The 20,172-nt window shown below is 38.1% G+C and overlaps 1 protein-coding gene across 1 annotated transcript in view; it reads left to right on the top strand.

Moving 5' to 3' along the window:
• CTNND2 (catenin delta 2) overlaps positions 1-20,172 on the top strand; it is a 935,284-nt gene that overhangs the window by 46,716 nt on the left and 868,396 nt on the right. The gene's annotated exons all lie outside the window — the stretch shown is intronic.

The raw sequence follows: 20,172 nt of genomic DNA, 5'->3' as shown, positions 1-20,172 counted from the left end.
ATTGAAGGTGTAGATTTTCATTGGTAAATGTATTAGTCAGGATTCATTCTCTCTCTCTCTCATATATGTGTATAACATATAAGTAATATATGTATATATTATGTATAAATATGTATAAAACATTTACACATATCTAGAGAGAGAGATACATATCTATCTATATATTGATTTATATATATATATAGATCTTTAATCGATTTTGAGTTTATTTTTGTGTATGGTGTTAAGGTGTGTTCTAATTTCATTCTTTTACATGTAGCTGTCCAGTTTTCTCAGCACCACTTATTGAAGAGGCTGTCTTTTCTCCATTGTATATTCTTGCCTCCTGTGTCATAGATTATGTGACCATAAGTGCATGGGTTTATCTCTGGACTTCCTATCCTGTTCCGTTGATCTATATTTGTGTTTTTGTGCCAGTACCATACTGTTTTGATGACTGTAGCTTTGTAGTATAGTCTGAAGTCAGGGAGCCTGATTCCTCCAGCTCCATTTTTCTTTCTCAGGATTGCTTTGGCTATTCGTGGTCTTTTGTGTTTCCATACAAATTATTTTAAAAAGGCTACAAATGAACTTATCTACAAAACCCAAATAGAGTTACAGATGTAGAAAATAAATTTATGGTTAAGAGGGGGAGGGATAAATTGGAAGATTGGGATTGACACATACATACTACTATATATAAAATAGATAACTTATAAGGACCTACTGCATAGTACAGGGAACTCTACTCAATACTCTGTAATGTCCTATAGGGGAATAGAATCTAAAAAAAGAGTGGATATATGTATTTGTATAACAGATTCACTTTGCTGTCACCTGAAACTAACACAACATTGTAAATCAATTAAACCCCAATAAAATTTTTAAAAAATATATAGAAAGAGTAATAAAATATACTAGGGTTCTCTCTCTCTCTCTCTTTCCCTGTCTTTATATATAAGAGAGAGAGGGAGAGAGAGGGAGAAAGATACATATCTATCTATCTAGATTTATTTTAAGGCATTGGCTCATGTAATTGTGGGGACTGACAGATCCAAAATCTGTAGGGCAAATTGGCAGATTGAAATTTTAGGTGAGAGTTGATGTTGCCATCTTAGTCCATTTGGGCTGCTGTAACAAAATACCACAGACTGGGTAGTTTATAAACAAATTTATTGCTCACGGTTCTGGATGCTAGAAGTCCAAGATCAAGGCGTCAGCATGGTCAGGTGAGGACCCTCTTCCCTGTCTCTTGCAGACTTCTCCTTGTATCCTCACATGGTGTAAGGGGCAAGGGAGCTCTCCCAGGCCCCTTTTATAAAGGCATCAATTTCATTTTATTGGCTCCACCCTTATGACTTAATTGCCTTCCAGAGGCTCCGCCTCCTAATACCATCATATTGGGGCTTAGGATTTCAACATATGGATTTTGAGGGGACATAACATTCAGACCATGGCAGTTACAGTCTTAAGTTCAGAATCTGCATGGCAGGCTAGTCAGCTGGGAACTCAGGCAGGGTTTCTATGTGGGAACTCAGGCAGGGTTTCTATGTTGTAGTCTTGCGGCAGAATCCCTTGTTTGGGAAACTTGAGTCTTTTCCTAAGGATTTCAACGAATTGGATGAGGTCCATCCACACCTGGAGGGTAATCTGCTTTACTTCAAGTCAGCTGATTATAAATGTTCATCACACCCACAGACACCTTTACAGCAACATCTAGACTAGTTCTTGACCAAAGAACTGAGTACCATAGCCACAGCAAATTGACACACAAAATTAACCACAGTAAATGGGGAAGCTTTAGGTAGTAATTTACTTTATAAATAAATAGTATGTCTGAACTATATTTAAGGAAGCTTATCTCAGGTGGTATAAAGGATTATATCTATTTGAAATAGAAACTTTCACTTTTCATTAATCAGAGGCAAATGTCTATGAGTGAAATACTGTAATCTTAGATTTGTATCCAGGTGCTATTATCTTTATTTATTAGTGCCCAGTAGCAGAATATATTTGAAAATAAATGAACAAAAGAATTCCCCCCTATAAACAATAAATGCTGGAGAGGGTGTGGAGAAAAGGGAACCCTCTTGCACTGTTGGTGGGAATATAAATTGATACAGCCACTATGGAGAACAGTATGGAGGTTCCTTAAAAATCTAAAAATAGAACTACCATATGACCCAGCAATCCCACTACTGGGCATATATCCAGAGAAAACCATAATTCAAAAAGACACATGCACCCCAATGTTCAGTGCAGCACTATTTACAATATCCAGGTCATGGAAGGAACCTAAATGCCCACTGACAGACGAATGGATAAAGCCGATGTGGTACATACATACAATGGAATATTACTCAGCCATAAAAAAGGAATGAAATTGGGTCATTTTAGAGACATGGATGGATCAAAAGACTGTCATACAGAGTGAAGTAAGTCAGAAAGAGAAAAACAAATATTACATATTAACTAATATATGTGGAATCTAGAAAAATGGTACAGGTGAACTGGTTTGCAGGGCAAAAATAGAGACACAGATGTAGAGAACAAACGTATGGACACCAAGGGGGGAAAGTGGCGGGGTGGTGGGGGTGGTGGGATGAATTGGGAGATTGGAATTGACATGTGTACACTAATGTGTATAAAATAGATAACTAATAAGAACCTGATGTAGAAAAATAAATAAAATAAAATTCAAAAAAATGAATAAAAGACGTTTTCTTATGTTAACAAAGAAAAAAAAAAAAGAAAGGTGTCTTTCCTCAACTGAATTGCTTTTGAACCTTTGTCAAAAATCAGTTGTGTAGGGGCTTCCCTGGTGGCACAGTGGTTGAGAGTCCGCCTGCCGATGCAGGGGACACAGGTTCGTGCCCTGATCTGGGAAGATCCCACATGCCGCGGAGTGGCTGGGCCCGTGAGCCATGGCTGCTGAGCCTGTGCGTCCAGAGCCTGTGCTCCACAACAGGAGAGGCCACAACAGTGAGAGGCCCACGTACCGCAAAAAAAAAAAAAATCAGTTGTGTAAATTCAACAACAACAAAAACCAACCTAATTCAAAAATGGGCAAAGGATTGAAGAGACATTCCTCCAATGAAGATATACATATAGCTAATAAGCATGTAAAGATGCTCAACATTACTAGCCATTAAGGAAATGCAAATCAAACCCACAGTGGGATACCACTCCATACCCATTAGGATGGCTGTTATTTAAAAAATGGAAAATAATCATTGTTGTCCAAGATGTGGAAAAATTGAAACCCTTATGCATTGCTGGTGAGAGTGTAAAATGGTGCAGCTGCTGTAGGAAAGTTTGGCAGTTCCTCAAAAATTTAAACATAGAGTACAATCCAGAAATTTACTTCTGAGTATATGCCCAGAATATGAAAGCAAACAGATACTTGTACACCAGTGTCCATAGTAGCATTATTCACAATGGCCAAAAGGTGGAAACAATGCAACTGTCCATCTATAGATGAATGGATAAACAAAATGTGGTATTATCCATTAAATGGAATATTATTCAGCCATAAAAAGGAATGAAGTACCGATACATGCTACAACATGGATGAACCTTGAAAACATTATGCTGAGTGAAATAAGCCAGACACCAAAGGACAACTATTGTATGATTCCACTTGTATTAGGTTCCTAGGATAGAGATAGATAGTAGGACAGAGATTGCCAGGGAGCAGGGGAAGAGGGAAATGGGGAGTTATTATTAAAGGTTATGAAATTTCTGTTTGGAATGAGGAAAAGGTTCTGGAGGCAGATGATGATAATGGTTGCATAGCATTTTAAGTATCCTTAGTGCCACTGAACTGTACACTTAAAAATGCTTAAAATAGTAAATTGCTATGTATATTTTAAGTAAATTTTTTTTTAAAAACCAGTTGAGCATAAAAAAAAGAATTCCCCTTATTTTTAGGAAAAATTATGTTTTTACATTAGTAATATTGGCCTTCCTTCTCATTCCCCAATCCAGTTTCTTCTGTCAATTTAATTACTTATGAAAAATGTGCAGTAGGAATAATATTAGTATTCATAAAGGACATAAAGCTGGATATTTGGTAGAAATAATGCAAATGAATCCATGCTTTCTGTATAAATGAGCAGTTGATTGTTAGTAGCTATTTTATTGCCAATGTATTACCTTTAGAATTTCACATCTAGGAAATGTGCTTGTCTTTATGAAACAAAATATGTTCATAATTTTTAATTTGACACACAATTTAAGCCTACGTTTTCCACTTACCGTTTCTCATTTCCTTGGAATTTTTGGCAAAGTGGAATGAAACTTCCTTCATGTTGGTAGTCTCTTGTCTTTGGATGTATTGTATAAATGAAAACTTCTAGTTTATCTTTGTGCCCAGAGCACCCCCTCTCAGCTGGCTTGATATATTTTTTATATTTATTTTATTGAAATATAGTTGATTTACAATGTTGTGTTAATTTCTACCATACAGCAAAGTGATTCAGTTGTACATATATATACATTCTTTTTCATATTCTTTTCCATTATGGTTTATCACAGGATATTGAATATAGTTCCCTGTAGGAACTACAGCTGATTATAGTGATTAATAAGAAAAAGAACCCAGTTAACTGCGATTTCTGAAAAACCATCAATGCATCAAAAGGCTGGCAACAGGATAAACATGGCATCATGGCATCACCTCAAAGAGGTGAGGTTAAAGTAAACAACAGGTGCTCTGTGAATCCAGGAGTTCTACAATGAAAAACAAAGTGATATAGATGTTCTGGGCTGTACTACTTTATGCTGTAACCGATTTCTCAATTTGCAGAATGAATGAAATAATTATAGCTAGGAGATTGCTTTCATTTTAATGGGAATTTGCACATGCATATCCTGATTTGCTTCAGGAGTTGCAATGTTAGACTTCAGAATCTGGCAAGGAATGGTGTGTGTGTGTGTGTGTGTGTGTGTGTGTGTGTGTGTGTGTGTGTGTGTGTGTGTATTTCAGTCTATCCATCCCTTACTTAGGAGTATTCCTAATGCATTCAAGATAGATGGCTTTATCAATTTTAAAAAGTCTTTGGGGGGCTACTATACATCCTTCTTAGAAATATGTATTAAAATATTTCTGTGAGGTTATTCAGTCTTAAATATCACATAGGCTTTATTTGGATGAAAATGGGTTTTCTTGGGTTAAAGAGGAGGTCCTATTTTCCTTCCACTTACATAGGAATATGGACTAAGGAGAGTGGAGCTGGAGGAATGATAGTTCAACACCCAATGACCGAGCAAACTAAAATCTCATAATTTAACCTTGATGAGAAGTAGGATTCAAACTGAGTTCTCTTGAATCTAAATCCAAATTGGACAGCAGTGTTTGAACCACTTTGGGCTACTGATATTTTTAATATTTTTTATATTTTTATTTTTTAAATTTCTTTGCATTACGTGGGAGCCTGTCACTGTTGTGGCCTCTCCCGTTGTGGAGCACAGGCTCCAGACACGCAGGCTCAGTGGCCATGGCTCACGGGCCCAGCCGCTCTGCGGCATGTGGGATCTTCCCGGACCGGGGCACGAACCTGTGTCCCTTGCATCGGCAGGCGGACTCTCAACCACTGCGCCACCAGGGAAGCCCCGGATATTTTTTAATTCAAAGATAGATCCAGCTACTCTTCAGATTCTTTGTGCCAGATCCAATAATATTTTTTTCTCTTTAAAAGCCTGGTCTGTTAAAACCACATAGCCCTTGAAAACATTTACTTTTTGAGATTTTATTGATCCAAGTAGAGACAATCTCGTAGGACCATAAATAATTACTTAGCATTTTTAATAGACAGCTAGAAGATGAGTTACTTAAATCCGAAATATGAGCCAGAATTTTGTAGCTTTGTCTTGGAATCAAGAGAGTTAATTGTTTTGCATTATCTTCAATATCATATTGGTGAGATAGATATTTCTTGCTAAACTCTGTTGTCAGTCTTCATCATATATTGTTGATCAGATTTATGGAAACAGAGAGACTGTATTCACTTATTTATTTTCTCCTCCTGTAGTAGTGAAGCAGGCTGGCTGGGAAGCTTGACAGTCTCAACACAGCAATCTTTGTTCTAATAGGTGATGTGTAATTTATCCACATAGACAATAGCGAGGGTCCGTGGCATCTTTGGGAAGATGTCCACCTGCAAGCATGGATATCAGTTCCTCTGATCATGCTCTAGCCTGTCTGCACCCCCACCAGTCCTTCTCCAGAGACTCTTAGATTCAGTGATGAATCTGTGGAAGTGATGACATTCCCTACTGGGCATGTTTGGAAAACAGGAGATTTCTTTACCTGCTCGGGGTCATATAACATTATTAAGTCCTTGTTCTAATGTTTGGTTGTGTCTGAGACAGGTTAATATTTCTTCCATACAGTGGGGCTCCACACGTTTGAAAAGAGCCACCATGTGTCCTCCTGGGTGTGTCTACAGTAGCGCTGTCAGATAGAAATAAAATGGGAGCCACATAGGCAATTTAAAATATTCTAGTAAGCCATGTTAAAAAATGCCCATAGGGCTTCCCTGGTGGCGCAGTGGTTGAGAGTCCGCCTGCCGATGCAGGGGACACGGGTTCGTGCCCCGGTCCGGGAGGATCCCACGTGCCGCGGAGCAGCTGGGCCTGTGAGCCATGGCCGCTGAGCCTGCACGTCCGGAGCCTGTGCTCCGCAACGGGAGAGGCCACAACAGGGAGAGGCCCCCGCGTACTGCAAAAAAAAAAAAAAAAAAAATGCCCATAGAAATAGGTGAAATTAATTTTAGTAATATACTGCAGTTAATCCAATATATCCAACATATTATGTCAACATAATGAATATAAAAATTATTAAAGAGATATTTCACATTCATTTTTTGCTTACTAAGTCTTTGCAGCTAGGGGTGTATTTTATGCTTACAGAACATCTTAATTGAGACTAGCTTCATTTTAAGTGCTAAATATTTGCATGTCTTTGGCTAGTGGATTTGTGTGTTACAGAGCACATTCTGAACTAAGCATCCCCAGCGCCTTTGAATAATCCTGATAGTTATAGGGGTTTAAGCTTATCCCCTGTCATGGTTTAACTGATCTACATCTCATTATCATGTGATGACAGGTACTCCTGTATTGCAGGTGTGGTCTCCCTAGGCTGGACTAGAGTTTCACCTGGTGTGACCTGGTTAAGAGCTCGGGGTGGCACTTCCCAAGCTTTGATGTGTATACAAAATCACCTGGGAACCTTTGTAATCTGCAGAGTCTGCTTACGTATGTCTGGGGTGTGTCCTAAGATTTTGCATTTCTAACCAGCTCCCAGGTAATACTGATATAGCTGGTCCAGAGACCACACTTTAGGTAGGAAGAGCCTAGGGCGACTGCCTGCAAGAATCTCTTATTATAGGTTATTCCAACATATACTTATTACTGCTAAAACTCCTAAGGAGATTTTCTTCATATGTGTTGCTACCCAGTCTCTCCATGCGATTCTTGTTCATTTGGTTTTCTAATCCCTAGTGTAGAATTTTGCATTTGTTATTGATACATCTTACAGGATTCAGCCCATCAAACTGGACTTAAGAGGTCACCGAGGATCCTGGTTCTTCAGCCAGTGTATTCAGAATTGTCTCCTCCCTTCATGTAATCCCTACTTGTGGTACCACGTCCTCAATATCATCTTTCATATCATTTAAAAAAATGTCAGAGTTTCTGCACTGACATTGATTTCATCAATTACAGTTTTTCAGGTTATGAGGATTTGGGCAGTAAATAATCAGTAACAAATTAGATATCTTACCTGTTCAGCAAGATAAGTTAACATGGAATCCTGAAAATTCATTGCTAATGTTCAGAAATATTATATCTGGTCAATAAATGGTACTGGCAAACTGGACAGCACATGCAAAAGAATGAAACTGGACCACTGTCTTACACCATACACAAAACTTAACTCACTGGCTGAAAGACATGAGTGTAAGAGCTGAAACCATAAATCTCCTAGAAGAAAACATTGGTGATAAGCTCTGTGACATCAGTCTTGGCGATGATTTTTTGTATCTGACTCCAAAAGCAAAGGCAACAAAAGCAAACAATAAACAAGTAGGACTACATCAAACTGAAAAGCTTTGCAAAGCAAAGAAAATCATTAATGAAATGAAAAGGCAACCTATGGAATGGGAGAAAATATTTTAAAGTATATATCTGATAAGGGGTTAATATCTAAACTGTATGAAGAACTTATACTACTCTATAGCACACAAACAAACAGACCCCCCAAACAATCTAATTATAGAATGAGAGGAAGATCTGAATAGATATTTTTTCCAAAGAAGACATACAGATGGCCAACAGGTACATTTTGAAAAGATGCTCAACACCACTAATCATCAGGAAATACAAATCAAAACCACAATGAGGTATGAACTCACACCTGTTAGAATGGCCATCAGCAAAAAGACAAGTGATAACAAATGCTGGTGTAGATGTGGAGAAAAGGGAACCCTTGTGCACTGTTGGTGGAATTATAATTTGGTGCAGGCACTATGGAAAACAATATGGAATTTCCTCAAAAAATTAAAAATAGAACTGCCATATAATTCAGCAATTTCACTTCTGGATATTTATCTGAAGAAAACGAAAATACTAATTCAAAAAGATATATGCACCCCCAGGTTCATTGCAGCATTATTTACAATAGCCAAGATATGGAAGCAACCTAAGTGTCTGTCAGTGGATGAATGGTTAAAGAAAACGTAGCGCGTATATATATATATATATATATATATATATATATATATATATATATATGAATATTATTCGGCCATAAGAAAGAATGAAATCCCTTCATTTGCGACAACATGCCTGGACCTTGAGGGCATTATGCTAAGTGCAATGAGTCAGACAAAGAAAGACAAATACTGTGTGATCTCACTTGTATGTAGAATCAAAAAACAAACAAGAAAACAAGCTCATAGATACGAGAACAGATTGGTGGTTGCCCGAGGTATGAGTGGGCAAAATAAATGAATGGGCTCAGAAGGTACAAACGTCCAGTTATAAAATAAATAGGTCACGGGGATTTAAAAAACAAAATTAAAAAGTGTTATGTCTATTTTATAACAATGTTTGCTAGTTAAACAACGTTCTTAGATTAAAAAGAAGAGCTCAGACCTTGCCTCTCGGCGGGAAAGGTTCATAAGGAGATGCAGCATGGTGGTAGATTGGAACCAGAGGGTCTTTAGTTAGTAGAACAAACTCTTCACTGTAAGGCTTTCTTTTTATTTATTTTGCGGTACGCGGGCCTCTCACTGTCGTGGCCTCTCCCGTTGTGGAGCACAGGCCCCGGACGGCTCACGGGGCTCAGCCGCTCCGTGGCATGTGGGATCTTCCCGGACCGGGGCACGAACCAGTGTCCCCCGCATCGGCAGGTGGACTCTCAACCACTGCGCCACCAGGGAAGTCCCTGTAAGGCTTTCTTTTGAATGAAAGGTCTCTGAGTGACAGAACTTCAAAGCCTGAAGGTCCATTAAGTGCCATTCTAGTCTAATCTGTAATTTTACAGATCAGGAAATTTGGAACTAAAAGGTTATGTGATTTGTCCAGGGAAAGCCAGCCAGTTTCTAGATAAACCATAAAATATAATGTCACCTCTGCTGAAATGTCAACCCCCTAGAAAGGCCATCCCTGCCAGGGTCACTCTCTACATTCCTTGCCCTGCTTCATGTTTGTTTCTTACCACTATGTCTTTATTTTGCTGTTTATTTCTTGTCTACCTCAACTTCTAGAATGGAAGCTCCAAGAGAAGAGGCATTTGTTGTTTTGACTGTTTTATTCTTTTGCCCGTCACAGAGTGTGTGGTCAGTAAAGATTTTCATTGACTTAATCAATTTAAGGCTTAAATTCAGTGACCATGTTCCAAGTTTAATTAATTCTTTAACTGCAGTGACTTACGGGGCTGGGGAGGACCCAGTATCTCATTAGATTTTTTGTTTTATTTTGTCTGGGATTAATTGATTGCAGGTCTGGGAACTAGATATCCTATAAGGCTGATGGTAGTGATTCTGTAAAGGACTGGCATGAGGAAACAGGGGCTTCTAAAATGGACTAGTGAGGAACGAGAGGGTGAAGATTGCCTGTGGGAAGGTTATTTTACTTCTTCTTTCATTATTGTTGGTTGTGAAGAGTTGAAATGATTCCTTGAGCATTTACGGAAAATTGGGTGGTTTGTACACTGGGTTTCTTAGATCTAAAATTGAGGGGATATCATTGGTCTTGTAGGTTTGTGGTGAGAATTCAATGAAACAAGGTATATCAGGATGGTGTTTAAAATAAAATGTGTTTCATTAATACCATTATCATGAAAATATCTTAATTGAAAAATTTTGTGTCATCAATTTCTCTGTTACATTGAAAACATATATATATATATATTTAGCATCTTTATTGGAGTATAATTGCTTTACAATGGTGTGTTAGTTTCTGCTGTATAACAAAGTGAGTCAGCTATACATGTACATATATCCCCATATCTCCTCCCTCTTGCGTCTCCCTCCCACCCTCCCTATCCCACCCCTCTAGGTGGTCACAAAGCACCGAGCTGATCTTCCTGTGCTATGCGGCTGCTTCCCACTAGCTATCTCTTTTTCCTTCGGTAGTGTATGTATGTCCATGCCCCACTCTCTCACTTTGTCCCAGCTTACCCTTCCCCCTCCCCATATCCTCAAGTCCATTCTCTAGTAGGTCTGCATCTTTATTCCCGTCTTGCCCCTAGGTTCTTCATGACCATTTTTTTTGTTTGTTTTTGAAAACATATTTTTAAAGTTTGTTAGTGGCTGCTTTTCAGGATAGGTATGTACATTAAAAAGTGGTATTTCTAAATCACTTTAATTCATAGCACCTGGACAAACATTTTGGGTGTTTCTTGTTTTAAAGTTGAATACATTATTTACCAACATTACCTACCTCCTGTTAAATCTATGATTTCCCCTTGTGCCTAATTCCCATTGAAAATCAAGCTCAAAATGCTAATTCTGGAGGCTTTTTACCCTACACAGCATAGATTCTCATTCACATATACTCATGATCTTAAATAACATGAAATAACACAGAATTATTTTGGGGGGCTTGGCTTGCAGCTTTTAAATCCGAGTGTGCAGGTTTTAAAAGTTGAGTCTAAATCACAGAGAATGGGTATTGCCCCGTTAATGTTTGTTTCATTGAAGAATATAAAACATATAGAGCATGTTTATTGTTTTGATTATTCAGGTCACTAGACCTCACATTTCTCCAGATGCAGTTCATAGATAAGAAGAAATACCTTCCACTAACCTGAGATAATTAATTCTGAGGGACACAGATCCTTTCATAGCATTTTGAAAGTGGTCTTCCACACATGGTAGTAAGCAATGAATATTTCATAAAGAAACATTATTTATGGTATTTTAAGCAACTTTGTTGAGAGATTTCGTATTGATCCAGTTTGTCTTTAGGAAAGGCATGCTTGCAGATCTGTGAATTTTTTTATGCTGTTTAGAATTGTTTGCCTTGGAAGAATACTTACATGTAGTTATGATATTTTTTTTCCTACTAGTCAAAAATATCGCAGTAACTTTTATAAGTTTTTTAAGAAAAAAAATCAGATTTTTCAGTGATTAACTTTCCCAGTAGAGATTATTTAAAATAGAAGGCTTGACTTTAATGTTCAGAGAATGGTCACTTTTTAAAATTTAAAATACCTCCTTGTGGCAGTTTTAAAACTTATCCATAAATTTAATTATCTGCTCCTTGAATATAGACTGGGTTTAGTGATCCAGTTCTAATAAATACTATGCAGAGGACTCATGACTACGTAGGCTGGGTCATAAAGAGCTAAGCAATTTCCATAGGCTCTCTCTCCATTTCTGTCTCTCTCTCTGTCTCTGTTTTTGTCTCTCTATATCTCTATCTGTATCCCTACCCCTATCCCTGTCTCTACCCCATCCCTACCTCTAACTCTATCTCTTTCTCTTTCTCTCCCTGGAAACACCCACCTTTGGAGCCCTGAGCCTACATGTAAGAAATCTGACAACTAGAAGCCAGCATCCTGGAGAGACCTCATAAACAGGCCACATAGAGATTGAGAGAGTTGCTCAAGGAACCCAAATGTCCTATCGCCAGCTGTTTGTGTCTTTCCATCTCAGGCATCATATATGTGAGATGCCTCCAGCCCTTAGTCGCTCATGATCTGGCTGCAGCCCCTTGCAGGACCCCAATGAACTCCACTTAGTTGAGCCCAAAGTAACCCTTGCAGCCATGATAGGTAGCAGTAATTTTTAAAATTGTCATTGTTTTATACTACTAGGTCTGGGGTACTCTGTTATGCAGAAATAGGCAACGCTGCAACACTCTGTTTCCTGAAGGGTGCTCATGATGAACCCGAGTTTGGTGACCCACAAATCAAGAAATTCAGAACTGAAATGTGGTCCAAGTCCCTCCCTTTCATGGCTCCTGAGAAGTCAAATTCACTCTTGGAAGGAAAGACTTCAGTTCTCTAGGTGATTAAATACTAGATCACCATGTCAATTTCTCTTTTATACTTTCATATTTAAATATCCTAAACTGAGTTAAATAGATCATTTTAATATTGTACCTTTCTGCCATCTTATTTCCATAATACTATTAGAATTGTTTGGTTACAGCTTCTCTCTTGTCTTCAAGTTACAGTAGGACTTCCTTATCTTTAAATTTTGATTGTACATTGCACCATTATATTAGGTGTTAATGTGAAAGAAGAGATGCTGACAAATATTTTGAAGATGCAGTTTTTAAAACATAATCCCAACATCAAAGACATTAAAATGTGAAAAAAAGTGTGTCTCATAAATGGATGCAATATAATATTTAATATTGATACTCATATTTAGCAAAGAATACTAAAAACTAAAAATTACATTTCAAGATAGGCATCAGGGAGCGCCACGTGATTTGGGTGAGTCTGCTCTAGGACCTGACTTTCGTTCTAAAATACAGAATTCGGTAGTCAGTTACTCAAAACAGAACCTTTCTGGGGCAGCTGAATCATATTACCCCAGATCCACAGCAGTATCTTTCAGATGTCCACATACATCAGAATCCTTGCCGGGAGAGCTGGTAAGTCACAAAAAGGCTGACATTCATTTAAGGAGAGGACTTGGGCTTCTGCATCTTTACCAAATCTTCCGTCTGACTCTCACACACTCCAAAGTTTAAGAACTGTTACTCTGGAACATACTTAACTTCACATCTGGCAGAAAAAAAATGCAAAATAAATGTGCCTGATGGTTGTGAAAGCCTTAAGGGACAGCTCAGGAAATCTAAAAATGAAGAGCTGGAAGAAAAGGAGTTCCAAGAAGCATAAGTAAATCCTAGGAATTGTGCTGTTTGGTGGAAGCAAAGGTCTGAGGTTTGGACAATTAGGAAATTCCTTTATGGGGAGAGGAACTATATGAGATGTGAGACATCTTCCTGGGATGTCAGGAAGGGCGGGTTCTCTAAGGAGGGAACACAAGGATAAAAATGAAAGAGAGCTCGAAGAAGATGAGTGGTGTTTTCAGAGCAGAAACTGTGTGTAAAATGTCCCAGCACGGGTGAGGGACCGGAGTCAGGGGAACCAATTATATGTGCCTCGTGCCGGTCCAGGGGGAAGGTAACGAGAGCTTGTCATGGGGGAGGGGCTGTTGTAGTGAAGAAGAGTCGAGGCCCTGGAAATATTAATAAGAGCAAAAGTATATACGTTTAACTCTTTTCAGAATTGATTTCTTCTCAAAATATGATCCAAAGTCCCAGTAACCAACTGCTTTGTGGATATTCATGACCAGAAGTTGTGTACTTTATTTTCTCAGTCTAGAACGTGTTCTCAAGTCTTTGAGCTGAAGAAACAAATTCAAGAAAAGATCAAAAAGTCCTTGAGCTGGGAAAAACAAGAGCAGAAACTTCAAACCTCTTGTCCAAAGGGTCTGTTTGGTCCTCAAAGATATTCATACTATAAAAGTTAAAAAACATGGACAGATCCATTTTCGCACAATCCAACAGCTAGGGCAGTGGCATAAATACCCAGCTATGGACTGTGATTCCAGATCGCCACCTCTTATAGTGACTAGTCTTCTCTGCCCTTGCCTAATCTTCCTTTCCTTATCATATGCTGGTTAAAACAAAAAGTAAATAAAGCTAATTAGTTAAAAATTCCATAAAAGCGATGAAGTCATGAGGCCTTATCAGTTCTGTTCCTCAGATATTGACCACTGGCAATGATGTCCTTATTGTATATTTGCAACTTCCAAAGCATTTAAAAAAGGAACCAACCTGAAAAGGTTACATATTGTGTGGTTCCATTTATGTGGTATTTATGAAAGGATAAAATTATGAGTGACAGAGAACAGATCAGTGGTTGCCAGTGGTTAAGGGAAAGAGGAGGGTGTAGTACAAAGGGGCAAGGGAGTTTTTTGAGTGGCGGGTATGTTCTGTGTCTTTATTGTGGCGGTGGTTATGCAAATTTATGCATGTGTTAAAATTCATAGAACTGTACATAAAAAGGTAATTTTACTGCCTGTTAATTTGAAAATAAAATTCAAAAAATGTGAACCCTAAAAGTAACGGAAAGGATAGAGTGTCGGTAAAAGCTGCAAAAAATATAGAAAGGATAAAGATACTTGAGTTATCTCAATACCTCACAATAATTAACTTCTCTGGACTTCTCTGGACTTAGAAAAACAGTATTTCATACACACACACACACACACACACACACACACACACGTATTATGTGTATTTATAGCTGAATTACAGTTGAAAATAATATATAACTTTTAAAATTGAAAATTTTAGATTCATTGTCATCTAAAGAAACATAATACTTGTAATATGATCACATGCTCCATGATTATATTTGGTTTGTATGCTGTTTCCTAAGAATGAATCTGAAATTCTGTTATGTGATAACTAATCATATAAAAATTATACACTCATCAAGGAGGACAATATATATAGAAAGTACTGCAGAAATTCTAGCAACTGGTTTTGATTTTCTTCTACAAATACACAAGCTATTCATCACCAATTTCTATCTTAAATATTAGATTAACTTAAACAAAGCCCTGTTAGGTACCCTGTCAGAACAATTTGTTGGAAATGAATTGTTTTCAACAGGTAAATTATTACCTTCCAGTGGTGGTGTTACCTTTTTATTATTATCAATTACCAGTATTAAATGGCCATTAATTATGTTTAGTGCATGCCATGTATTTTTTTAAAGTTAATTAATTAATTAATTAATTTTTTGGCTGTGCTGGGTCTTCGTTGATGCGCGTGGGGTTTCTCTAGTTGAGGCGAGCAGGGGCTACTGCTTGTTGCAGTGCACGGGCTTCTCATTGCGGTGGCTTCTCTTTGTTGTGGAGCACAGGCTCTAGGCGCATGGGCTTCAGTAGTTGCGGTACGCGGGCTCATTAGTTGTGGCTCACGGGCTCTAGAGCACAGGCTCAGTAGTTGTGGCACATGGGCTTAGTTGTTCCGCGGCATGTGAGATCTTCCCGGACCAGGGCTTGAACCCATGTCCCCTGCATTGGCAGGTGGATTCTTAATCACTGTACCACCAGGGAAGCCCCGCATACCATGTATTGAGTAGATTCCTTCAGTAGTCTCGCTTCATGGGAGAACATAGGGTAGGGTAAGCCAAGAGCCTTGTAGAGAGCAGGCACTCAGTACATTTCTGTTCTCTTCCTTTCCTCATCCATTTGTTTAAAAAGTTCTGTAGTCATGTTTCTTTCAAGGGATGTCACCTTGAAAGGGGGCAAGTTGAGAGACCTGTGAAATCAGGAGATGTGCTTCTTGTGTTTGTCATTCTGGTTTCCCCAGTGTCAGAGTCAGAGTTCAGTACTCTGTTATGTAATAAAGGGACACTCAAAATGCCATCCATCCCAAGGCCCTGCAGGGTACAGGTGTTCATGTATATTCCAACTTAGCTGAGTGCTTTCAGATCACCTTTTATCTTATGCTCAAAAATCAACACTGCACAATTACTTGTTTTGGCTTCTCGTGCTATCTAGGGAAGCAGAATTAGAACGCATAGGAAAAATCTGTGGATACTAGTGGTTCAGGTGTTGCAGATGAAGGTAAACATGGGTGGACCGGGAGAGCGAAGCAGAGGAAGAGATCATGATTTGTTTTGTAAAGCATTTATTTTCACATGTGTAGGTTTACTAAAGGGGTGGCCTTAATATTTTTGCAGGCATTTTGATGGCGCAAGGATTAGGAGTATTAGCTCTTTGTCACCGGGTGTGTGCTTTCATTTTAATCCCCAAAGTTCTCTTTCTCTTTAGTTTTTTTTTTTTTTTTTGAGATTTTATTTTTTAATTTTTAAAAATTTATTATTATTATTTTTTTACAGTAGGTCCTTGTTGGTTATCTATTTTAAATATAGCAGTGTGTACATGTCAATCCCAGACTCCAGGGGAGGGACAGATTGGGAGTTTTCCTTCAGTTTTTATCTTAAGCTACTGCCCGGCTGCTCCAAAAACACACCACCCCCTCCCCTCCTCCAGGCTCAACTGCCTCTTCCACATGCATTGAATTTGTCACGGCATTAGTCCTTTGGATCTCTGTCATGTGATTCATATTTTTAAAAATTCAAGTATGTTTCAGGATAGATTGAGGCTTTGGTGTATAATATCCATACAATAAAAGTCAAGTTTTTAGGTTTAAATCCAATGAGTTTTGACAGACGCGTACAGTCTTATAACCACCACCCGAAGTGAGATATGAAATAGTTCTCTCCTTCCTCAAAGCTCTGTTTTGCCCCTTTGTAGTCATCCCCTCTCTCCATCATATCCCCTGGCAACCACATCTGACGTCTGTCCCTGTAGTTTTGCCTCTTCCAGAATGTCATTTATGAGATTCACACCATATGTAGCCTTTGGGGTCTGGCTTCTTCACTCAGCATAATGTAGTTGAGTTCCACTATACTGTATCTGGCATCAATAGTGCAATAAAAAGCTACTGCATAGCATTCTGTATGATGTATCACAACTTGTTTATCCATTCACCAGTTAATGGACTTCTACCTGGTTTCCAGTTATTAGCTATTATGAATAAAGTTGCTATAACCATCTGCTTACAGATATCAGACATATGTTTTTGTTTTCCAAGTCCATGCCTCTGAGTGGAATTGCTGGGGCACACTTTCAAGTGTATGTTTTGGCTTTTTAAAAACCATCAAACTCTCCCCAAATTGCTGTTGCACTTTTCCATTCCCATCACCAATGTATGAGGGTTCCAGTTCCTCCACATCCTTGTCAGCACTCTGAAGTTTTAATATATTTCTCTTTTATGCATTTCAGTAAATGGGTAGTGGGATTTCATTGTGGGTTTACTTTGCATTTCCTTAATAGCTACTGATGTTGAACACTTTAAATGGCCTTTTTGCCCTCTGTATTACTTCTTTGGTCAAGTGTAAACACTCCAGTACCACAGTCCATGATTGGTTGAATCCAGGGATGTGGAAGAACCGAAGGTGTGGAGGAACCATGGGTACGGAGGACCCATTATAAATTCTATGTGGATTAACCCCTGCATTGTTCAAGGGTCAACTTTGTTTCAAAGAGCAGAAGTTTTAGATCTTAGTGAAGTTCTGTTTTGTCATTTTTCTCTTTGATGACTCATACCTTTTGTGTCATATGTATGAGATCTTTACTTAACTCAGGGTTATTTATAAAGACTTCTGTGCTTTCTTTGAGCATTTTTACACATTAAGTTTTACATTAGGTCTGTGATCTTTTTAAGTTGATTTTTTGTCTATGGTGTTAGGTTCCTTTTATGTATATGTCCAAAAATACAGCATCATTTGTTGAGAAGACTTTCTTATCTCCAATGAATTATGTTGATACATTTGTCAAAAAGCAGTTGACCCCCTATAAGTGGGCATATTTCTGAAATGTCTTCTATTCCTTGGTTCTATAAGTCGGTTCTTATGTCAAAAAGATATTGCCTTGATCACTCCAGCTTCATGTTAGGTCTTGAATGAGATAATGTAAGTCTTCCAACTTTATTCTTCTTTTTCAAATGATAATGAGTATTCCAGTGCATGAGAAAACTACCTTTCCTTTAATTTCCTTATAATTTTCACTGCATAAATCTTGTTATTTTATGATATTTATCCCTACATATTATATATGCTTTGATACTATAAATAGAATTGTTCTGTTTCAATTTCCAATTGTTCATTGCAAGCATATACATAAAAAATAAATTTTTCTATATTGATCTGTGTCCTGCAGTCTTGCTAAGACAACTTATTAGTTCTAGTAATCTTTATGTAAATTCCATACGAATCAGTACATAATCAATTCTGTTGTCTGTGAATAATTACTGTTTCATTTCTGCCTTTCCAAACGATGTATCATTTATTTTCTTTCTTTTACTGTCTAACTCTCTAGGACAATGTTAAATAAAAGTGGTGAGAATATACATCCTTACTGTATATTCATTCTTAGAGGAAATCATTAACTCTTTTGTCATTGAGTGATTTTAGCCATTAGTTTTTTCCTAGCTCTTTGTCAGGTTGAGATTGTCCCCTTCTGTTCTTAGTTTGCGGAGAGGTTTTATTATGATGCTGAAGTTGGTCAAGTGCTTTTTCTTCCTCTGCTTCCTGCAGAGGTAGGATGGAGGGCTACCCTTTCCCCTCCTCAGGAGAAGGACACTTTTTGCTTCTACTACCCACCGCCGCTACCACCCTCACTCAGGCCTGGAGTGAAAGCATTTGCTGACCCCCCCCACCCCCCCCACCCCCGCTTAATGCTCTTTTTCCCATGTGAGAAGGGTTTGGGGATGAGGGCTGTGTTTTTTGCCTGTTGGTTGCATTTTTAACTGTGTACTAAGGACATTTATGAGGCGACTTCTCATTGGCAGAAACAGTGCTTATGTCTAACTCACTTCTTTTCAAGTCTGGATGGATTCTGAGGGACCTGGTGAGAAGAGCATCTGTCTCATATTTTTTTAACCTAAACATTTTTATTTGCATTTATAAATGTTTTCTAAAATTCCAAATATATGTACATATATATACATACACACACACACATATATATATACACATATATAAAATTATGACATTACACATATATTGAAAGATAGTAAAAACTACAGTGAAATGGCATTTATTACCATAACATCCCTATTCCCTGTGTATAAGAGCAGTGTAATCTCTTCAAGTTTCACGCCTTTGTTCTCTTCCTTACCTATTCCAAACCCTCCATGAAGCTAATCTGACATTTTATACTTCTCTAATACAGCAGCTTTAAATACCTTTCATGTACTTCCCTGTCAACATAATCAATTTTTTGAAAATTTCTGTAATTTTTTTTGCGGTACGCGGGCCTCTCGCTGTTGTGGCCTCTCCCGTTGCGGAGCACAGGCTCTGGATGCGCAGGCTCAGCGGCCATGGCTCACGGGCCCAGCCGCTTCGTGGCATGTGGGATCTTCCCGGACCTGGGCACAAACCCATGTCCCCTGCATCGGCAGGCGGACTCTCAACCACTGCGCCACCAGAGAAGCCCGAACATTTCTATAATTTTAAGAATTATTTAATTTAGTCCTACTTCTTGTCCTCAGAGATAACAGTTACAACTCATCAATTAACTAAAACAAACAAACAAGCAGACAATACAAACAAAATATTCACTAATGTTTCTGTAAATGTGTCAGATGGAGGACTCTGCACATTTAGCTTGTTTTTTGTTGAATGTGCAGGTCAGAACAGAAATGCTTGATACCCACTTCCTTTTTGATGCTTTCCAAATTTATTTAAATTACTGATAACGCTTTATTATTTTGCTATTGATGCTTTTGTGCAAAGTGCTTAAGAAAGGAAAAAACTATCTTTATTCTTAAATTGTTTAACTTTATGCTCATGTGTGTATCCATACAAATAAAGAGGTCTGTGATAAGGATGCTAGTGACGGAGCATAGCAATATACCTTTGGAGCTTAGTGATTAAAAGTGCCTCACGTTGTGTATCATACTTTGCATGTAAACACTTCCCGGGATGTCATTCATAATTTCTAATAAAGATTTAATTTTTAAAGTAAAACTGTATGATATAGCACTAAAATGGTACCTAATAGCATAGAAACCTTTTACATATCATCATGAATACCTTCCCCCCAATTAATTACTAATATGAGAACATTGTTCTACCTTATA

Source organism: Stenella coeruleoalba (assembly GCF_951394435.1).
Source record: "Stenella coeruleoalba genome assembly, chromosome: 3".
Taxonomy (NCBI): Eukaryota; Metazoa; Chordata; class Mammalia; order Artiodactyla; family Delphinidae; genus Stenella; species Stenella coeruleoalba.
This window is presented reverse-complemented; position numbering and strand designations above follow the sequence as displayed.